The 23,044-nt window shown below is 41.6% G+C and overlaps 1 protein-coding gene across 10 annotated transcripts in view; it reads right to left on the minus strand.

The window, feature by feature from the left end:
* The window catches only part of LOC126267252 (protein bric-a-brac 1-like), a 1,659,048-nt gene that overhangs the window by 1,113,911 nt on the left and 522,093 nt on the right, over positions 1 to 23,044 (minus strand). For 9 of the 10 annotated variants that reach the window (XM_049972281.1, XM_049972280.1, XM_049972277.1 and 6 more), the window contains one exon: positions 4,898 to 4,950. The exons of the other annotated variant lie outside the window; for it this stretch is intronic. The gene's annotated coding sequence lies outside the window, so the exon portion shown is untranslated. The remainder of the gene's footprint in view (positions 1 to 4,897; positions 4,951 to 23,044) is intronic. 10 annotated transcript variants of the gene reach the window in all.

Here is a 23,044-nt window from a genome sequence, read left to right on the forward strand (position 1 = left end):
ATGAGAAACGCGGACGAACTTCTGGCGTATTCTACGTGAGTGTAACAACCGCCATATTCTCCTGTGAACTCTCGTAAAGTCAATCTTCACAGTTTCACGCGAACCACACGAGTACGACGCAACAGCGCACAGGGAAACTCATTTCAAACACGCAGTATGACCTCGCTGGTAGATTTTCCGCCTACAAGATTTTCATTAATTCCGATTTCGCTGTTCCGCATAATTATCTTTGCTCTGAAATGACAGTACACCTCAGAGTTCTATTCGACGAATAGCAAATATGAGAAAAGGACTACTCTTTCAAAGCTGAACCTACAATTTAAAATATTTACTAGTCTGCTATTGAAACTAAGATTAAACATTTTTGGTAGAGGCAGTCAGAAGGAAACAGAAGATTAGCGTTTTACGTTGCACCAACATGGATATTTTTCGAAACGTAGCATAAGACTAGATAGATAACAGATGCTACAGAAAATCGACTGCGGCTGTTTTTGAAAGATCATCCAAAATTTCACCTGAAGTGATTTCGGGAAACCACTGAAATCCTAAATCAGGATTGTCAAACAGCGATTTAAAATACACTGATCCCTAATACTGAACACAGATCCTTTGATATTCGCTGCTAATAAGCTAGGATTTGAAAAACAAGAAACTCACAAAACGGACGTGTAAGGTAAAGTATAATCAATACGGATTCCTCTTCATCTCGTGTGAGAGAGAGCCCAGTAATGTATGGGAGAGAGTCTGTTGTCTCTTTGATTACCACCAATAAACAAATACTTCATTCTGACAGAAAATAATTTGTTTTCCGATGTTACTACTCTGATTGCTGGGACATTAAATGTATACAGTTCTTTGGTGCCCCTTGTTACATATTGACTACATTTGAAAGGTAACGGAAAGACCTTTCAAATAACTTCACAAGTAATTTCAGATCCGTTTCCGCAGTCACCCCACAAAACAAGTAACATAACCGGATTATGAAATGTGTGTAGACTGATGTGAACCTGCGAAAGGGGGTCAGCTGGGCAGTAACATCATACTAAATGTTTGTTAACAGACGACCTAAATGATTTTAATGTCTGAAAGACAAAGCTTTCCTTATCTATGACAACAAGTTCTTCACAGTGGCAGTCCCTGATAATGTATTGTTCAAATTTCATACACCCTTCCTTACTGCGCATTGACCATTAGCTAAAATAACTTGCTACTGCCTTATAGAAAAAAATAAAACAAACATTTCTGCGGTCAGGGAGGAGCGCGCGATGGCGACTACCCTTTATGTCATATGGTGTCATTTGGGCGTGGGGTCAGCAGATCGGCCTCACGAGCGAGCTCTGCTCTGAACATTCAGCAGAGTCTTGGAGCCGCTGTTTTTGAAGGAAGGAAGCTCCTCGACTAGCCTCATGATGCAGAACCTACCAACAAGGAAAAATCCTTGGCAGGAAGGGGAATGAAACAAAGGAGGAGAATAATGTACAAGACGCGAAAGTAAGCCAGCAGTATAAGATAGCTTCGGGATTACACACTGAAACGCCAAAGAAACTGGTATGGGCATGCGTAATCAAATACAGAATACAGAATACGGCGATGTCGTCGCCAAAGCCTGTATAAGACAACAAGAGTCTGGCGCAATTGTTAGATCGGTTACTGTTGCTACAACGGCAGGTTATCAAGATTTAAGTGAGTCTGAACGTGGTGATATAGTCGGCGCATAAGCGATGGGACGCAGCATCTCCGAGGTAGCGACGATGTGAGGATTCTCCCGTACGACCATTTAACGAGTGTACCGTGAATATCAGATTTCCAGTAAAACATCAAATCTCCGACATCGCTGCGGCTGAAAAAGATTCTACAAGAACGGGACCAACGACGACTGAAGAGAATTGTTCAACGTGACGGAAGTGCAGACCTTCCGCAAATTGCTGCAGATTTCAATACTGGGCCATTAGCAACTGCCAGCGTGCGAACCATTCAACGAAACATCATCGATATGGGCTTTCGGAGGCGAAGGCCCACTCGTGTATCCTTGATGACTGCACGACACAAAGCCTTACGTCCCTCCTGGATCCGTCAACACCGACATTGGACTATTGATGGCTTGTAACATGTTGCCTGGTCGGACGAGTCTCGTTTCAAATTATATCGAGAGGATGGACGTATAAAGGTGTGCTCGTGTTAGTCGTGGAGGGGGCTTGCACACCTTGTTGTTTTGTGTGGCACTATCAGAGCAGAGGCCTAGATTGATGTTTTACACCTTCTTGCATTCCACTGTTGAAGAGCAATTCGGGGGTGGCGATTGCGTCTTTCAACACGATCGAGCACCTGTTCATAATGCATGGCCTGTGGCGGAGTGGTTACACGACCTTAAGATCCTCGTAATGGACTGGTCTGCACAGAGTCCTGACCTGAGTGCCGTAGAACACCTTTGGTATGTTTTGGAACGCCGACTTCGTGCCAGGCCTCACCGACCGACATCGGTATCACTCCTCAGTGTAGCACTCCGTGAACAATGGGCTGCCATTCCCCAGGAAACCTTCCAGCACCTGATTGAACGTATGCCTGCAAGAGTGGAAGCTGTCATCAAGGCTAAGGGTGGGCCAACACCATACTGAATTCCAGCATTACCGAGGGCGCCACGGACTTTTAAGTCATTTTCTGTCAGCAGGTGTCCGGATACTTTTGATCACATAGTGTATGTCAGAAAACTAAAAGCACGAATTCGATGAGTTAGTTCACACATGGAGCACCTTCTTCTTCAGCGTGACAATGCCAGACACGCATGAGCACTGCGAAATGTGGAACAAGGGGCCGATGACCGTTGCTGTCTGGTCCCTTCAACCCACAAACCAACAAACCAAATCTGGAACAGTTCGACTCCTTGGGTCCCTTGTCATCGATCATCCTCCGTCCAATGCTGAATTGGCCCTTCCGAGTTTCATCTACTTCCAAAACTTACGAACACCTTCGAGGACTTCACTTTGTAGTGATGACATGGTGTAAGAAGATGTGAGGTTTCGGCTTCGACAACAAAGTCACATTCTACAGTGACGGTATCAAAAACTGGTCTCGCGTTGGCAGAAATGTGTAATGTCGCCAGGTTGACTATGGTGAGAAATAAATATGCAGACATGACGAATAAAGATGTAAAATGTTGATAAGTTTTTATTATTTAAAGAGCTTCAAGAGTTTTCACATAAAAAACTCGGATGAATTATTTATTAGCACGGTCTTGTAGGTCAGTGTGTTCAGTGATGTGTTTAACGAGATTTTTCAATGTTTCAAGAAATTCTTTTGGGTAGTTTGTAACTTAGTAATTTGTATATCCATTCTGTAATGAATTATCGTATTTGGAGTTGACACGATTTTAACATATTTTTCGCCTAAAGCAACGCAATTTTTTGACACATTTTAACTTAAAATGCTATAAGCAGTTAACAGCAATATTATAAATGTAATAGGCGTGCTACCTAACATTAGATTTGTACATGTTTTACATCTCCAAGTACACTCCTCAAGTCAACTTACTTTGTCGACGAGAGACCCAGACGTGTGATGAACAGCAAACAGCAGTGTATACTGATGTATATCGATTTTTTCCTAGTGGAGTTTGTAAGTGTAGAAAGACGCAATTTGTTTAATAAAGAGGCGAATGAAAAATGTTGAAACATTGTATTTTGTAGTGGAAATCAGTACCATGTTGAAAATACAACTGTTGTATAACGCGTGAAAGATAATTACTTTTCGCTGCGATGTGTCAGTATAATTTATTATAAACCTACTGGGAGTACATGGTTGAGTAATTTAGACTTGTTTTCTGAAATAAAATACTTCTGTGTCTGGGCACGTCTAAGAAACTTCATTACGTGTGTCTTCCTAACCATTAAGAAACCTTACGTCCACATTCTGCACTGTGATCCTGTCAGAGTATTTTAGAGTTTCAGAAAAGCAAATCTGTCTGGAGAAAAGTTAACGCACGGCGTACAGATTGAAATAACAATTAGCATATTTGGCGTATTGGAAGCTCGCACGGGGAACCTTATCGTTTCCAAGTTTCTGGATTTGCGCAGCCGCGTTGCTGTTATGCAAGGAAAATGACTCCAAAGCCAGAAACTTAGGTTCGTGTCAGAAGTTGTGTTGCCGCTACTGGTAATACAGATACAGTCATCTGTACTGACTGAATGAATATGACTCAGCTGCAGTACCGTACATCTGTTATTACACGAGTTAGACAATACTTTCTTGCAGTTAAATACTGATAGTTTTTCACGCAGGCCTGTCATCATGCATGTGTTTTTGCCACGTGAGGTTGAAAAGGTTTGAAATCCGATGCTTGGCGATATTAACGTGATGTGAGTTGTGTGGTAAGAAAATAATGCACTGAAAACTAGTTATAGGTAACGGTGTGTTCTAATGTGGAGCATTAAATATGAACTTATTAAATGTTGTGTGAAATATTTTTATTCCACAAATTTTATGTTCTCGACTCAGCGAGGTATAGCAGCGTAAACTGTGATCTCCGTCTAGTCATTCCGATTTAGGTCGCGTATGACGTGTCTAAATCGCTCCAGGGCAAACACCATGATGGTTACTTTGAAAAGACCACTACCCATTTCCTTCTCCATCATCTTATCCCAATTTATGCCCTTTGCCTAATTATCTCGATGTACGGAGGAAGTTAAAGCCAAATCTTGACGTCCTTTTATTTCCACATACACGATGGCCTCCTCTCTATGACCTACGGAGTGAAAAGTGTTTCTAATCTAATTCCAAAAATGTACTTTCGCAGCCTGAAACAAGTGTCTGTCTTCAGATACGTTGTCTAGGAGATTTAGAACGAAGGTTAGGTGGTTACAGTAATACTTCAGCAGAGAGTAGACTTTTATGTGGAACTCACCAGGTGCTTGAGGGTCGCGGGACAGATCGTTCCGTTGCTCTCAACTGCGGTACCTGAAACAAATACCAGTATGTGGCATAAATGGGGAATGCACACGCAGCACGTAAGCAGCAAGACGCGGTCGATAAGATTAGCGTGGCCGCCGCCTTTGTGCTCCTCGACTTGGCGTCGCCGTCGCCGCCGGCAGCGTCCTCTACTAATTTCATTGCGACCGGGGGTTACGTCATACCATTAGCATCAGTGTTTAATGCATGCGCACCGTGCGCGCGCTTCGCCGATCCTCCATAATGCAGGCGCGCCCGCGCGCGCGTCTAAAATAATCTAAACTGCATGTAATGCCGTTTCATTTTCTTTGTGCATACTTCATCCAGTCCCTGAAATATTCCTCAGCCAGCCTCTTGTTACCCCGAGAGGAGAGCGCGGCGCATCAAAATTTCAACAAATATTTCATGAACTTTCGGCCGGCTCTACTCAATTCAATTGTAATCTTGTGCCTGCTCCGGTCGTGCAATATTGAAGAATCGGCCATTTACAAATTACAGCGCGCCACTACTTAGAACTACCGGGGCCCCTGTGAGTCAAGGAAACGGACAGTCCCACTGTTTGATAAACATGCACCCATTAATTTCGTGGCCAGCCTATGTGGAGAGCCTTTTTTCCTATCTTCCAGCCGGAATGGAGGACGAAGTTGGCCGCCGTCGCCGCACGACTCGGAGATTTATGAAGCTCGCCACTAATGCCGGTTTTAGTTCAGCGATATTTGCCGATACGTCCTAGATTACAGTCTGACGCAAGCCGGTGGTAACTCTTGGTGGATGGAAACTTCGGCGTGATTTTGTGTCGTGTACGTGCCGTCACGCAAGTAGTTTAGTTCCTCTGTGGTCTGTGACACAGTCACTTGTTTAACAATTCTAACTGGTCGAGGCTTCCGGTTTACAATTACAAAACCAAATAATTCCGTAATAATGGAATACTTGCCTTATTCACACGCGATAGCTGAAATGCAAACACTTTCTGTTTTTGAAATTTTATTTTAACAGCACTACGGAGTTACGCAATGAAACTCTCGCAATACCCTACACATTTTTATTTAGATATAAACAAGAGCAAAGCGAGTAATCTTTAAAGGAAGCGTACCCAACCCTTTAACGAACATTTTCCGGTATGCGTTATATAATTTAATATGAAATTATAGCCAGATAATTAGTTTGTATTCGTCAGCAAGAAATCCGATCTTTTTGCTTTTTATCGTTTCATTTACCATTTTTCGACTCTGAAATGCGACGTCCATAAGCTTCTACAAGATATACAATTAGTTGGAAAGTGATATAAATCTTGTCAAAAAAGGTGCACTTGCTGTGTCGTTGAGGGTTTACTGTGTATTACCAGCAACAAATTTTCAGTACATTATTTTATAATGTTAATATCGCGAAAGATCGGATTTCATACCTTTTCAACCTCCCGTGGCGAAAACACATGCATGACGATAGGTCTCTGTGAAAAACTATCAGTATTTAACTGCAACGAAGTGTTTTTTAAATCGTGTAGTACCAGATGTACAGAACTACGGTTGAGTCATATACACAATCAGTACAGATGACTGTAGCTGAATTAGCAGTAGGGGCAGCACTACTTCTAATATGACATCCAAGTTTCTGGCTTTGGATTCGATTTAATAACGTCATTTTCGTTTCACAACAGTAACTCGGCTGCAAGTCCAGAAACTTGGAAACGATATGGTTCCCCGTGCGAGCTTCCAATACGCCATATATGCTAGTTGTTATTTCAATTTTTTCGCCGTGCGTTAACTTTTCTCCAGACAAATTTGTTTTTCTGATAACTCTAAAATACTCTGACAGGGTCACAGTTCGGAATGTGCACTTAATGTTTCTTAATGGATAGGAAGACACACGTAATGAAGCTTCTTATACGTGCCCAGACACAGAAATATTTTGTTTCAGAAAACAAGTCTAAATTGCTCAACCATGTTCTCCCAATAGGTTCATAATAAATGCTACTGACACAGCTTGTTCCTCGCAGCCAAAAGTAATTATCTTTCACACGCTATACAACAGTTATATTTTTAACATGATACTGATTTCCACTACAAAAAAACAACGTTTCGAACATTTATCATTCGCCTCTTTATTAAACAATTAACGTCTTTCTATTCATACAAACTGCGCTAAAAAAACCGTTACACATCAGTATACACTGCTGTTTGCTCTTCATCACACGTCTGTGTCTCTCACTGATCCCTCTGTCTTCACCTGTTTCTATCCTGTTCCTTGACTCATCTCAGGTATTAGATATAACCCACTGATTTTCTAGACGTGGTTTAACACCTTTACGAATAAGTTTCACATTCCATACAAAACAGAAACTTATAACTGACGTAAGTATTGATACATTACTTCATCACGTCATCACATGAATTCCGTGCAAGATCCTCCGTCATCATATTTCTTGGCATTTATGGGTAATTCGTTCCACTGAGTTAAACATTCTTTACGGTCTGATTTTGTGTACGATGTTCATCACTCCGGTATAAAACACATGCAAGTTCTGTGCGATCGTTTCTGAGAATATTTCGATTGATTTTTGCAATAAGAGACGTGCAAAATGTAATCGCATTACAAGCAGTGTTTCCTCTTGCTAGGTAATCGTGAAATAATTATTTTGTGTTCAACGTTCATCTGCAGCGCTCATGACTGTATCTAGGAGAAAAAAGTTGATGTCCCACCTAGATGCAACTTAACAGGGCATATTGTCTTCTCCCTGTTGGCGAATCTGAACCAAGTGGAGCCAACTAACTAACTTCTGGCATCTCAGCAGAATTATGGAAAATGATGCCAACGTTTACCTTTATCCTGCAAAACATAAATTCTTGAAGAGAAGATCCGTAAAAGTAAGCAACACATATAAATGAATTTTTTATTTCATTTGCAATCACCTCACATTTATCCGTATGACTCACTTATAGACAAAACACAGTACGCTGTACTTAAAACAAACCAACCATGGCCGGCCAGGATAGCCAAGCGGTTCTAGGCGCTACAGTCTCGAACCGCGCGACCGCTACGGTCGCAGGTTCGAATCCTGCCTCGGGCATGGATGTGTGTGATGTCCCTAGGTTAGTTAGGTTTAAATAGTTCTAAGTTCTAGGGAACTCATGACCTCAGAAGTTAAGTCCCATAGTGCTCAGTATTGTGCCAACCACTTTGAAGTTTGATTAGAGCGAGAAAATACAACATCGGTTATACAAATATACGATTCAAGTACTTAAAACTGAGATCTTTGCGGATTTTTACGTTTGGATCCGGTATTATCATTATCATTAGTTACGTACGGTTGGAGATCTTATATGATAACACGTGTCACATTTCCAGAAGGTTGTACCGAATGATTAGTATTAACGTGTTATGTTCTGAATTTAACATAAAAATGCCTCAAGCCTGTTAAAATTATGTTCCTTCGATATTTCGTAAGGTCAAAAACGTTTAAATAGTTGACTGCGATTTTTCAATACCTTATCGTGATACTTTAAGTTATTTCAGTGTTCACGAAACGTTCATAAAATATCTCGAACTTCCGGAATATAGTGTTATTTTCCATACTTGCAAGAGAAATTTTTCATGCGCTGCATCTAGGAAGTCTGATTTGTCAGAAACAGGTCATCTACGATCTGCGAACATCGAACAGAATATCGTTCTGGAAATTAAATCCCACAATCGTCAGCAAATGGTTCAAATGGCTCTGAGCACTATGCGATTTAACATCTGTGGTCATCAGTCGCCTAGAACTTAGAACTAATTAAACCTAACTAACATAAGGACATCACACACATCCATGCCCGAGGCAGGATTCGAACCTGCGACCGTAGCAGTCGCGCGGTTCCGGACTGAGCGCCTAGAACCGCGAGACCACCGCGGCCGGCTAATCGTCAGCACCTACCGCTTATCTTAAGAGAGCGAAGAGGAGTTTCTCAGCCTGGCAGATACATGGCGTTCTTATAAAATATTTTTTAAAAATTTTCTGTACACAACCCAGTTAATAACTTAAGAGTCAACCTGAATTGCGGAATAGTTATGTTTGTTCAGCTTTTGAAACAGAGCCTTGTTGTTTGTGTTAGCTCAAATAAATCTGGAAATGGAAATTTGTCCAAAGTTGGCAAAGATTTATAAAAGTTCGCCGCTTCAAAAATTAACAAATGGGCGAGTGCTTCAAATGGTCTACTTGCTTTTGTTGTAGATGATCCATGTTAAAAATACACGAAATCTGCACTCACAATTATTACATCGAAAAAAATGTACAGTATGGTACTGGACGATCGGTGATTAAATAACTTATATATGATGCGGCTGACGTCATTAATTTATCAGAAGGAGAATACGGGAATTTGTACACGAAGAACTAAAAACAGGAAATGTTTATGGACAACTGGCTTCCATTTGTTTTTATTGTGACCAAAAATAAACGCGAAAGAAATTTCTCGGCAAAGTTTTTCACGTCTTCAAAGAAATCCAACTTATGATTCTTCAGTTTCTTCCGGTGTCGGCTACTTCATGACGAAAGAGTTCACGGGCGAACAGTCGGGTGTTAGTGCCCGATGGGCATAACACCCGACTGTTCACCCATTAACTCTTTCGTCAAATCGAACTGTTTTTGTGAGTCAGTGTACTACTGTAGATGAAACGCCGATCCACTATTTTAGATCAAAACCGAAACAACAATCAAAAGTAGGTGAAAGCCGATACACTGGACAAAAAACCATAAGTGGATTTCATCCGCCAGCAAATTTGTGGCTAGTGCTTTCAGAGTTCCTCCTGTTGATAACCCTGTATGCAATAAACAACAATTGGTAAATAATACGTAAGTCATGTGGATCAAGTGGGTGAAAAACCACGTGGCAGTGGTACTGGACTGCAAAGACAAGAAGCTATTCTTTCATGAAAACAATCTTTAAACAAGAGAATGAATACCTGAAAAATGCTGGGTAGGTCAGCTAGTTGTTCATAATGCAATGAAGAGGCAGTTGACTGCCTTAGATGGGTATTTTGCAGGGCTTCTACAACAGGTATGGAATCTGCTCACTGGAATACTGTTCGATCAGGTGCAATGAAATGGAAGGGGGCTATTTCGAAAAATTTGCTCACTTTTGGCCTATGAAACACGGTCTTATCTCGGAGAGCCGAGAGACTTTCTTCTCGTCATTGTATGTGAACAACCCGTGTACACGTGTCAATAAAGCTATCAGTGAAAACGCACAAAGTGATAACAGCAGTCGACCTCTCCATGTATCACTCCTGAATGGGACAGGAAGGTGCAACGTTATACCGGTACTGTTTGCGCTCTCTGATTTGGAGGATCAGAAGCAGATATAGGATACGCAGTCATGTAATACCCTCGCTGTATGTCATGCCAGTTTTTTCCCTTAAGGGGCCACATACATTCGATACCTACATTGCTAAATCTGCAATATTGATGACCCATTATCTCAGAACCTTTGGCAGATAGAGATATAAAATTTTTGGGAAGAATAGTTTCACTCCTGTTCTGATTACTGAAACAGAATCATAATATCCAGACAAATAATTAGTTTTTCAAAATTAATGTTCAATTTTTTTTAATCCATTTTTGCTTTTTGTAAGTAAAAAACCATTGCATGTAGAAATGTTTTGCTGGTTCTGTAGAAGTATACTAAGAGGTAAAATAGTGCAACATTAGATATACGTATCTGTGATAGTTCCTGAGATAACGAGTCAATTATTTTAAAAAAATGCCATTGTCAGGAAATCAAGTTTAAAGGTTTCATTTGATATTAACTCACATATGGAGGCATGCCAGCTCCTACAAAGAGCCAGGCCCATAATCAGCATTATCTGGATTCTGCACTTTATTATGCTACAAACTTAAATGCTTCTTTCTTTTAATGCCTCTTGCTTCTTTAGTCATTTCCTCTGCTGCACGCTGGGATTTCATGAACTTAAGTTGATCGATTCGCTGGTAGGCTTGCAGTGTGTTGGATCCTGGAGCGATACCAAGTTGCCCTAGTACACAAATCTTCCCTTATTACCACCATTAAACGTTATCACAGAGTCACAAACATCCAAGCATAGAGTTTTCATTCCAACAAAGGCATTTTTTGGTATGTGGATCCAAATGACATTATTGAATGACTCAATCGGGTTTTGCGTTCGACCATCGCGACATTGGGAAAGCAGGTCATGATGAGCTAACTCTCTACATAGTGGTTTAATATCTTCCATCACTGCAGATGGCATGCTATTTTGTACCTAAATTGTTCATCTGCACCCGCTGCCTGAGCTTAGCGATACTTGCACCATGAATCAGCATCAGGGGGGCAAAGACTATGTACAGGTGTATCATCAGCAGATAACTTGTGGAAGAAAGTAGCTCACACTGCTCTTTTCATCCGCTGTAGATCATGTATATTGTTTCTTATTGGCATTCCATAATATTGCTGGAGTTCTTCAACATTCAGAATTTCCACAAAATGCAAGTGCAATACCGCCATTTGTGTTTACACACCGCATCCAACCTCTTAACACAAACATTAACATGAATGAAACGAACAAATAGCTGAAAACCACAGCCTTCAAGACTGAATAGTTCCCGAGGTAGACATAGTTAAGCAAATCAGTGCAGAATAAATGGATTTTTTACGCTTGCACTATTAACTTTGAAATAATAAAAACTACACTTCCAGTAGGAATTAATCGACAAATGACGTATAAAATTATTCAGGACAGATAAAATATTATTAAGAGATAATAATCGGAAAATGTCACTTTTTGACCAATTTCACGATGCGTACTCACCTTAATTCCGAAATCACAATTTCTTCTAGTAAGTCCAAAAACATTACATAAGAAATTCAATCCCAAATCATTTCGTTTAGTTAGTTTCACAATAGGGTAGGACGGCAACGCAGCGGAAACTAGGCGGACGAATGCCGTGAGGCGTGCGGACAGAGCGCGGTAGTGGGAAAAGGCCGCGCGAGATGATCTGGTGACTTTAAAGTGCTGCATTGAAATTATCGAATATTGAATACAATAGTCAGAACAACCTACAGTTGAGCTACAGAGAAGAAACGGCCGTCATTAAAATCGGCGGAAGCTCTAGAATTCAATAAACTATCATGACATTTTTACGACACTTATATAAATAAACATTTAACTATAGTAGTTAACTATTTATTTACGTATAACAGAGCAATAAACCTTAGCAGAAATGTTACTAATACGTATGACACATCAACAGTTAGGCCACAACTTCAGTTACACGATGAATGTTGAATTATTTATAATATTTAATTCACAAACAGTTCCCCACATGCAAAGTTTCAGTTATCTTCAGCATGGTGACACCGCAGTGGGAGCATGATGTAATAATTTATATAAAGCCTCCCTCAAGCTATGAAAGAATTACGAAATGCTCTTTGGGTTACGCAGTGTAGATGTGGCGGGTAGAACACCGGCATGCACTAGACTGGCTCTGCGACTTCCTACCAGGCCGAACGCAGATTAAAATACTGAAAAGATAAAACGTCCATGTTAAGCGACGAGACAAAATGTAATTTACGTAGATTTATGAATATGTTTATTAAATATGCATAATGTGTACAAAGTATAAAAGCGTATCATCTCGAGAAGGTGGCTCAGACTAGGTAAAGCCGCAGTCTTGAGTGCAGTAGTCGGCATTGTGACCAAGTACTTGAATAAGCGACCAGAATGTGCGTCGTGGTCTTTGGACTTATCTCGGTGGGTAAGCTCGGTAAGACGGGAGCGGTTGTCTATCCACTGTGTTAAATTTGCTCAGTATCGCCGTATTACGAACTCAACGCGCTCTCTATGAGACCGGTTGGAGCATTATAGTATTCCATGAGCGACAAATAGAAATGACAGCAGTGACTGAATTACTTTGGTCCTTCTGGGAGGCTTTTTGTGGAAGTTCCGCGAACATTGCGCATTATTACTAGTACTGTCATTCATGTGCTAGGAGTAGTGAATGCAGGTAGCGATGCAGACTTTGGGACATCGCTCTTCTTGCTTTGCTTTGCTCGGTCGACCGATTTACTTAATTAAGTGCAATAAATCCATTTAGAATTGTATGTATTTTTGTATTTGTTTATTATTCTTTTACTTATAATAAACTTACGAGCTGAATTTAAACTCGTGCATTAGATTACATCATTATCCTTCGGGCTTCAGTATCTCATTTTATTTATTATTTGCGAATCTGATTTGCAGTACATAATGGACCCTTACATAGAGACGAGCCAGAGTTATAGAAGGTTGTGTGCTTGCCCAGTCACTGCACACTGCTATTGAAGGGACCTCAGTGAGCACGCACTTGGTTTGTTCATCCGAAACAAGAACCCAGTAAACTCGCCCCAACTTATTCTCCTCCTAACAAATGCTCTGCAATCTATTCCTGTAATTTTGATCAGAAATATTCATCATTTGGATTTGCAGGTCCTTGTGTTTTTCGTGCTTGCAGTTAAAATTGATGGATGTTAGGTCCACCAGTTACGCAAAATACCGTTTCACTCATCAACATCTTTTGGTTGCAGATGACAAGCTACCTGTAAGGAATAATACGCAAGTGGTCTTGCAAAACCCTGCAAACCGAATGTAAAGGTATTAACTAAAAAAAAAGTTGTGTGAACTAAATATTTCTGTAATTTTGAACTCATTAAGTAAAAATGTTCACATTACAGATTAAATAAAACAGAAACCGACTGATGATGGCACAGAGGTGCTGATACATGTTTGGAAACATGGAAAAAAACGGTGTTTAGCGTAACTGGTGGACCTGACATCCAACAATTTGAACAGAAACTACACGCACAGTACGCTGTTAACTGGGGTACCAATAATCGATACCTATACAGCACTGTGCGAGTACAAATGGACGACGAAAAGGAACTTTCCATTACACGCGAATTTTATTCACATATGAACTAGATGCTCTTACCTATATCTTACAATGCCCGCGTGAGTTCGCGAGACGTAGCATATGCTTGAGAAAAGCAATGTTGGCGGCGCACATTTTTCGTAACGCAGATATTTTGAATATTATAATCCACTTATTTATCTAGCAGACAGACCTTCAGCTCCTGCAGTAACGTTCTCTTGGTTTATGTAATTTCATCACCGAAGGTATTTAATGCAATTTTAGGTACAAAGATTGACTCCATGAGAAAGGTATATCGCATGAATAGAAATACTTAGTTCTACCGTACAGAAACAAAGGTAGTAAAGATAATTTGTGGTGGTTGACCTCTCGTCAGCTTCGACGTCGACAAAATCTAAATTTAAGTTCCAAATGGACAAATATAGTGTAGCAAATGTGCAGTTGTTCTTTCAAAATAAACATACCGGAATTCTACGCGTTTATCAGAAAATCCCTCTGCCAGGGCACTTTACTGTGAATAGCAGAGGAATGACGTGGATGTAGAGGTCTATGAAAACTAAAACCGCATGGCCGCACTGTGGTTTGAACACCGTTGCCTCCGAATGCAAGCCAAACATCGTGGTGTATTACCCACCTACGTTTACGAAAATTTCATAGCAACAATTGACAAAGACGGTACCAGCATCGTTTCGTTTCAAAAGCTGTGCAATATCGCCGTATGAAGAGCTGAACTAGACAAAAGTATTCTTCTCCTTGTGTACTAACGTTTGCCAACAACAGTGTTTCTGTGTCTTTAACCACGTATCAACGATTATAGTTACGTATGTTACACACCGTACAGTGCCCATTTGAAGTTCCTTGCGCTCCTAGGGTAACAGAAAGCGATGGAATAACATACATGTGATTGCCGTCCCAACAATCTCTAGTTCTATGTTCTGCGAATCACTTGACAGAGTACTCTTTACTGTAACACATATTAAAGCTTGTTTCTGTTCCATTCATGGTAGAATTTGGAGGTAATAATTGTTTGTAGGGTTCTGTGCGCACTGTTGTTGCCCTAATTCTATATTCATATTAGTCTTTTATCATCATGAAAAGCAGAACGCACTGAAAGCGTAGTTTTCTAACCATGTTTTCACGAAATACTTAGGATTCTTTCTTCGAGTGCCAGAAGTTTAAAATTTTGCATATCTTCCGTTACATTTTCTACCTATTCTAATAAGCTTGTACTCACTTTTCTTTTTATACACGCAAGGCTTCCTGTTAGTACTGCCGATACCAATCTGAAACGTATCTCACTATGTATTGGAGAGAATCTTTTTTTTAAGCACACCGCGATTTCCCAGAACAGTACGAATTAATAAGAACACAATATTCACTATTCCTACAATACAGCATGTATGATCAATCCCATTTCTTATCCCCACACACCGTTACTCCCCTATATTTGTATGACATGATTTTGACTCATTAACCCTGTTATCTATAGAGATATTATGTTAGGTGATTCAGCTAGCCCTGCACACGGGGTTTAAGAAACCCAAAAGTAACTTGAGCGAATTTTCATATTCCCTCGCTTACCATGTGTGAACTATTAGTACTACAGAAAAAATGAACAGGACCTTTTTAAAGGAAATTTAATGTGGTCAAATTTTCGCTAGAGATTGTAATTTTCAAATTATTGAGAAAAAAACCGTACAAAAGTGATCTTCAAACGCATTTTTTCTTGAATAACTCGAGAACTGTGGCCTCCAGCGAAAACATATTCTGGTACAAAATTTATTACAGGCCATTAAATTTCTTACACAAAGGTCCTCTTCATTTTTCTGTAGGACTAATAGTTTTCCTGCAGCGAGCGAAAGAATCTGAAGATCTTGCATGTGATTTTGAACCCATTGCGGATAGCACAAACCCCATAGGTAGGGATAGCTGAATCACCCTGTATAAGGTGATATATGAATAAATTAAGAGACAGTTGCGAGACTCCGTACCAGGCTGATATTTTGTCCATTACTGTAGGGTAATACACAACAAGAACGAGAACCAAGAGAGAACCATACGATCGGAAGATCAAGAACGAACTTACTATTCAACCTGATCACTGAAGTAGCAATGGCAGGAACAAAAGAAATATTCAAAAGTAAGATTAAAATTCAGTGTGATAGCGTAACAATGATAAGAATTCTGATTTGTTTTTTCCTCTGCTGTTACTGAGAATGGAGGAAGACATGTTGTGGCTGCCTTCCATGCGAAATATTCTTTATACTGCTTGGTAAAATATATGATGATCTAGAGGTTTAATGAATGATGTAGTACATGCCAATGTTTTCTAAGACTCACTACTTTATTACAACAATATGGTACAATAACGCAAGCACGCCTCTCTTTGCGTCGGCTATGTTCCACAGCTACCAGGTGAAGACAGGTTAGGTCTGGGTTCCTTCATATGTTTTGATATAAAGTGAAAATGAGACGGCAGCGGAGATGAAGTTGCTCAAATAAGCGCCTAATCGATAGCAAGGAATATTTTACGCGAAAAAATACGACAAAAAAAGTCAAGAACCACAAAGCGAAACAGAAAAGTTGTATCGCAGCCAAAGCAGGTGTGATGGACTACAGAATCAGAGGTGACTTTGGTATGACCAGTGGAACTAAGGAACAATTGCGTGACCTTATGAATGGAATGAATGGTATAATGAGCACCAAATATGGATTTAAAGTAAACCAAAGGAAAGTGAAAGTAAAGACAAGAGGTAAAAATGAGACAAGAGGTAAAAATGAGGCTAGAGACAAAATTTGCATAACAAATGTAGATCACGATGTGAAGGAATTCTGCTAACTTGGAAGCAAAATCACGCATGAAAGGAGGAGGATATAAAAAGCAGCCTAATACGGACAAAGAGAGCATTTATCACTAAAAGATGTACTAATACTGAAGAGAGGGGAAGTATCAAACATTTAAGCAAGAAATTTCTGGGGCACAGCACTAAACAAAAGTGACTCAATGATTGTGAGAAAACCGGAAAATAAGAGAAACGAAAAGTTTTACGCGTGGTACTATACAAAGACGTTTGGATGATCGACAAGAAATGAAGAGGTTCTATGTCGAAACGGCGTTGAGAGGAGTACACTACCTGTCCAAAAGTATCCAAACAAACGTATGTAAAGCGGAACTGACCACTATAGTGTCACTGACACCGAACTGCCACTGTAAAAGGAGGCGAGGAGTGTTGTGTTGTCAGTAGAAAAGCAGTAACAGCAGTGTGGGTCAGTCAGAAGAGCTCAGACTTCTAACGTGGTCAATTCATTCCATGTCACCTAAGTAACAAACATTTTAACCTTTCTAAAGCTGCCCAAGTCCACTGCTGGTGACGCGACTGTGAATCGGAAACGTGAAGGAACAACCACACCTAAACAACCAAGAGAGACTCCAATGGACAGTAGACGACCGAAAACGACTGATTTGGAGTGACAAATCAAGCTATGACCTGCGGCAAACCGGTTTAAGGGTTTAGCTTTGATGAATTCCTAGAGCCACCATGCCACCATGTGAGGCGCCATTAATGAAGTACGCGTGAGGCGCTGTTTGGGCCACTGGGGTGTTTTCCGTGGTTATTGCCCTTAAGAACACGCTAAATGCTGAGGGATATGAACACATTTTACAGCAATATGTACTGCGTACAACAGAGGTACAGTTCGCAGACGATTGATGCATCAGAATGACATATGACCCTGTCATAATGGAGCAACTGCGAAGCTATAGTTTACGGGCAATGAAATTTCTGGAATGGACTGGTCTGACCAGAGCCCCGACCTGAACCCAAGGGAACATCGCTGGGGTGAGTTAGAACGTAGACTAGGCTCCAGATCCAAGCGCTAAACCTTACTAACTCTTCTGGTTTCTGCTGTTGGGAAGAATGGGCTGCCCTTTCGCCACAGGCACTCAGACACTTTATTGGAAGTGTCCGCAGGAGAGTTCAAGCCGTCAGAAAGTCAAAGGATTGAAACACCCAATACTGATGTCCACTAACAGATATTCAGACACTTTTGATCAGACAGTGTATGTGGAATAGGCTGACAAGAAGTAAGGACACCATGATACAGTATTGCTAAGACGGCAGAGGATTAATTCCGTGGTAGAAGAGTGAGCTGTAAGGAGTAAAAACAAAAGGTGAACGCAGAGAGTGGAATATATCGAACAAATGAAGATAAAAAAATTCAAACTAAAAGGAAACTATTCCCTGTAGGTTACCGTAGCTTCTGTGAAAAAAAGCACATTTTAACCGATAATATCCCCCAAGTCACTAACGTCTAACATGAATAGTAATGGGCCTTTTACGAGCACAGCAGCCTGCTGGGCACCAGGTATTCCCCCTACCCCTCCCCTCCCAATTCTCTCTCTGGGGGGGGGGGGATAGGGAGGGGGGGGGGGGGCGGGAGGTTCTTATACTGATTCACAACAAACTACTGTCTGCTTTATGTCACATCACTAATCTGCCTAAGTATTCTACAGCAACGTACTTTGTTTGATAGTCATCAGTGTGGTGCTGAGTTTTTAAAATCTTGGAGCATATATTCTATCAGACTACCTCTTAATCGCGGTTACAAGTCTACCAGAAATGAAGAGCTCGAGTTTGGTTTCGTTTCGCATGATCCTTGTATGCTGCATGCATGCTATTCCCCGCGGAAAACGTCAACTTTCTCCAGCTGCTGGAACGGTTTTAGCGCGAGTTAACCAGAAGCGACGGCTACAGGAAATTCGTGTTGGGTAGCGGCGATCCAGAAACAAATTTGGGCACCTGCGCAGTGCCAAGGCGACACAATGAGTCCGCGACAGACAGGGGGAGATGACTCGCTGTGATAACGGTGCTCTCGCCGACTGAGCAGCAACAGCGTGGCACAGCATTGCGGCAGACAAGTGAAGTTGGCGGCGAGTAACTAGTCCGGCAGGCGCACGTGTAGCGCGCGGCCGCACCAAAACTACCTCGTTACAAGTTCCCCCATTACAGGCGCACAGGCGCTGCTGGGGGTTCGGCGCACGTGCAACACGCACTGAATGGCCCAAAACGGCCTTCTCTTCGCTGCCGCTGCCCGGCTTTGAGTAGGCATGAACTTGCGTCGCTATCGGTGAACACCTCTGTTCTCAGAATCGCACGACTGTCGCAGCGGTTCACGTCGGGTCGTTGCACACGAAATAGCGGATTTCTGTGATGACCGAAGCTGGGCGCCGCCAAATGGTGCACGTGTATCGGAGAATGTAAATGTCAGCAAAGACGTCAGTTGAGTGTACAGTGCGATCGTACAGATGTGTTACCAAACATGGCGGAGGCGGTCTGCAAACCAACCTACTTCCTATTATTGTGCTTCTGTTCTGACGGTATGAATCCTTGAAATGATTTGCGGAAGTCTTTTCCCGTGGAATTCGTACAAACTTTTCTGTATGACTCATAAAAGAACACTTCACCAAGTAAATCTAATCTGCAAAAAATACAGCGTGTAATCATAAAAGCAAGTGGCGAAAGTTATTTTAAAGAAGCACGTGCCTTCAGAATGACATAACAGTTTTCTAGTTAATGAATGGAAGGAATTATTCATGGTAAGAGAGGAAGACGGAACCTAGACTATAAAACTCCCGACAGGTAAGGTCTAATAAGGGAGCCTCCCCATCGCACCCCCCCCCCCCCCCCCCTCGAATTTAGTTATAATTTGGCACAGTGGATAGGCCTCGAAAAACTTAACACAGATCAATCGAGAAAACAGGAAGAAGTTGTGTGGAACTATAAAGAAATAGGCAAAATATACAAACTGAGTACTCCATGGGCAACATAAGCAACATCAAGGAGGATCTGGGCACAGGAGCGCCGTGGTTCCGTGGTTAGCGTGAGGAGCTGCGGAGCAAGAGGTCCTTGGTTCAAGTCTTCCATCCAGTAAAAAGTTTAAATTTTTATTTTCAGACAATTATCAGAGTTCAGGCACTCACACATAATCAATTTTGCTCTCCAAAATTCCAGGACATATTCAGATTTGCTTGGACATATGCAGGATTTGACGGTCTACACACGGAAAAATTTGAAAACGTTAAAAACGTATGTTTCGATACAGCACAGAGAAAACTGTGCGACTGTGAAACTGTTGCATTCATTTGTTGCAGTTTATGTGACACACTTATGTTTTCATCACTTTTTTGGGAGTGATTATCGCATCCACAAAAAAAACATAAATCGGGCAAGGTAGAAGAATCTTTTTACCCATTCGCCAAGTGTGCAAGTTAGGTGGGTCGACAACATATTCCTGTCATGTGACGCACATGCCGTCACCAGTGTCGTATAGAATATATCAGACGTGTTTTCCTGGATCAAATGTTTTCGGTTCCAATTGGAGAGGCACGTCCTTTCGTCTACTAATCGCATGGTTTTGCGGTGCGTTCGCAAAACACAGACACTAAACTTATTATAGTGAACAGAGACGTTAATGAACGAACGGACAGATCATAACTTTGCAAAAATAAAGCTCGAGGGTAGACTTGAACCAAGGACCTCTCGATCCGCAGCTGCTCACGCTAACCGCGGGACCACGCCCCTCCTGTGCCCACATCATCCTTGAGGTTGCCTACATTGCCCATGGACTACTCAGGTTGTATATTTTGTTTATTTTTTCATAGTTCCACACAACTTCTTTCTATTTTCTCGACTGATCTGTGTTCAGTTTTTCAAGGCCTATCCACTGTGCCAACTTATAACTAAATCTGAAGGGGGTGCGATGGGGAAGTTCTCTTGTAAGAGCAGGCTCGTAGGCGGAAATAAGATGCTAACAGGACCAGACAGGAGGAGGAGAAGAACTACTGCTGCCAACCAATCTTCGGATTGACACTTACAAAGAAGATGCCTTTATAACAAAGGTAATTATTAATGATCAACCAATAGAACAGGTGTCACATTTCAGTTGTCTGGCTCGGTGCGAAAACAGCCAAAGTTGCATGACTCAATTTTCTTTTTGTCTGTCTGGATTATTTGAAAACGTTTTCACGTACCCCACAACCGATGGCTAGCTCTGGATTACCTGAAACCATTTTCAAATCATCCAGTCAGACAAAACACTATTTTCCGAAATAGCATATAAAACGATGTCAAGATTATACATATACGTACATCAAAATCAAGTTTAATCATACACAGTAATATATGTACATATTTTCTGTCACTGTTTGTAGTTAAACTTGCCTTTATTACAGATATGTGAAAAAAACTGTACACCTGCCTAATATCGTGTAGGGCCCACGCGAGCACGCAGAAGTGCAGCAACATGACGTGATACGGACTCGAATAAAGTCTTAAGTAGCGCTGCAGGGAACTGACACCATAAATCCTGCAGGGCTGCCCATATATCCGTAGGGATGCCCATATATCCGTAAGGGTACGATGGTGGCAGATCTCTTCTGAACAGCACGTTGCAGGGCGTCCCAGATATGATCAATAATGTTCACGCCTGGGGAGTTTGGTGGCCGGCGGAAATGCTTAAACTCAGAGGAGCGTTCCTGGAGCCAATCTGCAGCAATTTTGGACGTGAGGGGTATCGCATTGGCCTGTTGGAATTGCCGAAGTACATCGGAATGCACAATGGACATGAATGGATGCAGGTGATCAGACAGTATCCTTACGTACGTGTCAACTGTCAGAGTCGTATCTAGACGTACGAGGAGTCCCATATCACTCCAACTGCACACGCCCTACACCATTAAAGAGCCTCCACCAGCTTGAGCAGTCCCCTGCTGACATGCAGGGTCCGTGGATTCTTGAGGCTGTCACCATAACCATACACGTACATCCGCTCTATACAATCTGAATCGAGACTCATCTCACCAGGTAACACGTTTCCAGTCACCAACAGTCCAACGTCAGTGTTGACGCACCCAGGCGGGGCATAAAGCTTTGTGTCGTGCAGTCATCAAGCGTACACGAGTGGGCCTTCCGCTCCGAAAGCCCATATCGATGATATTTCGTTGAATGGTTCACACGCTGACACTTAGTGACCCAACACTGAAATCTGTAGCAGTATGCGAAGTTCTGAACGATTCTCTTCAGTCGTCGTTGGTCCCGTTCTTGCAGGATCTTTTCCCGGCCGCAGGGATGTCGGTGATTAGACGGTTCAAATGGCTCTGAGCACTATGGGACTCAACTGCTGTGATCATCAGTCCCCTAGAACTTAGAACTACTTAAACCTAACTAACCTAAGGACATCACACACACCCATGCCCCAGGCAGGATTCGAACCTGCGACCGTAGCAGCAGTGCGGCTCCGGACTGGAGCGCCTAGAACCACGGTGATTAGATGTTTTACCGGATTCCTGATATTCACGGTACACTCGTAAAATGATCCTACAAAAAAATCGCTACTTCGGAGATGCAGTGTCCCGTCGCTCGTGCGCCGACTATAACACCATTGAAACTCACAACTTGATAGGCTGCCATTGGAGCAGCAGTAACCGATCTAACAACTGTGCCTGACACTTGTCTTATATAGTCGTTTCCGACGCAGCGTCTAATTCTGCCTGTTTAAGTATTGACTGCTCATGCCTATACCAGTTTCTTTGGTGCTTCAGTGTATGTTACTTCGGAAAAAAGTTTTTTGTTCGTCTGGATGATTTGAAATTTGTTTCAGGTAACCCGCAACTAGTCATAATTAAATAAAGAAGTGAATCTTGCTACTTTGGCTGTGTTGCTATCCTGCAATTAATCCGGCATGCTGAAAATCATTCAGCTGTCTGGCGTGCGACACATGCTACGATCGAAGAACCGACACAAATAACACAAATTTCGACAAGTATATTAGGCAAAATACATCACCAATTTGGAACTCGAAAACTTGGTGCCCTCTCTTACGGACAGGTCGAAAGTGCAAACAGCTGAAATGAAGTTTTTCCTGGAAGTTAAATGCTGCATTCGGTTGAGTCAATCGAATAAATACACATTAACAGATAAAATACAGCAAAGCCGTCAAAAATGGAAAATTCATTTGGAAAATAAATGGAAGTCTTTCAACTACCGAAATCAGTATTGTTATGTCACCTTAAAGGCAGGATAAGTAAAGAAAGACCATGCAAACGATGGGACAAAGTGTGAAGCCAGAGCAACTGCTTATCCCTCTGGAGCAGAAGAAGGAGAAGAAGAAGAAAAATGAATCGAAACGAACTGACTTAACATACACCAT

Source organism: Schistocerca gregaria, chromosome 4, assembly GCF_023897955.1.
Source record: "Schistocerca gregaria isolate iqSchGreg1 chromosome 4, iqSchGreg1.2, whole genome shotgun sequence".
NCBI classification, from domain to species: domain Eukaryota; kingdom Metazoa; phylum Arthropoda; class Insecta; order Orthoptera; family Acrididae; genus Schistocerca; species Schistocerca gregaria.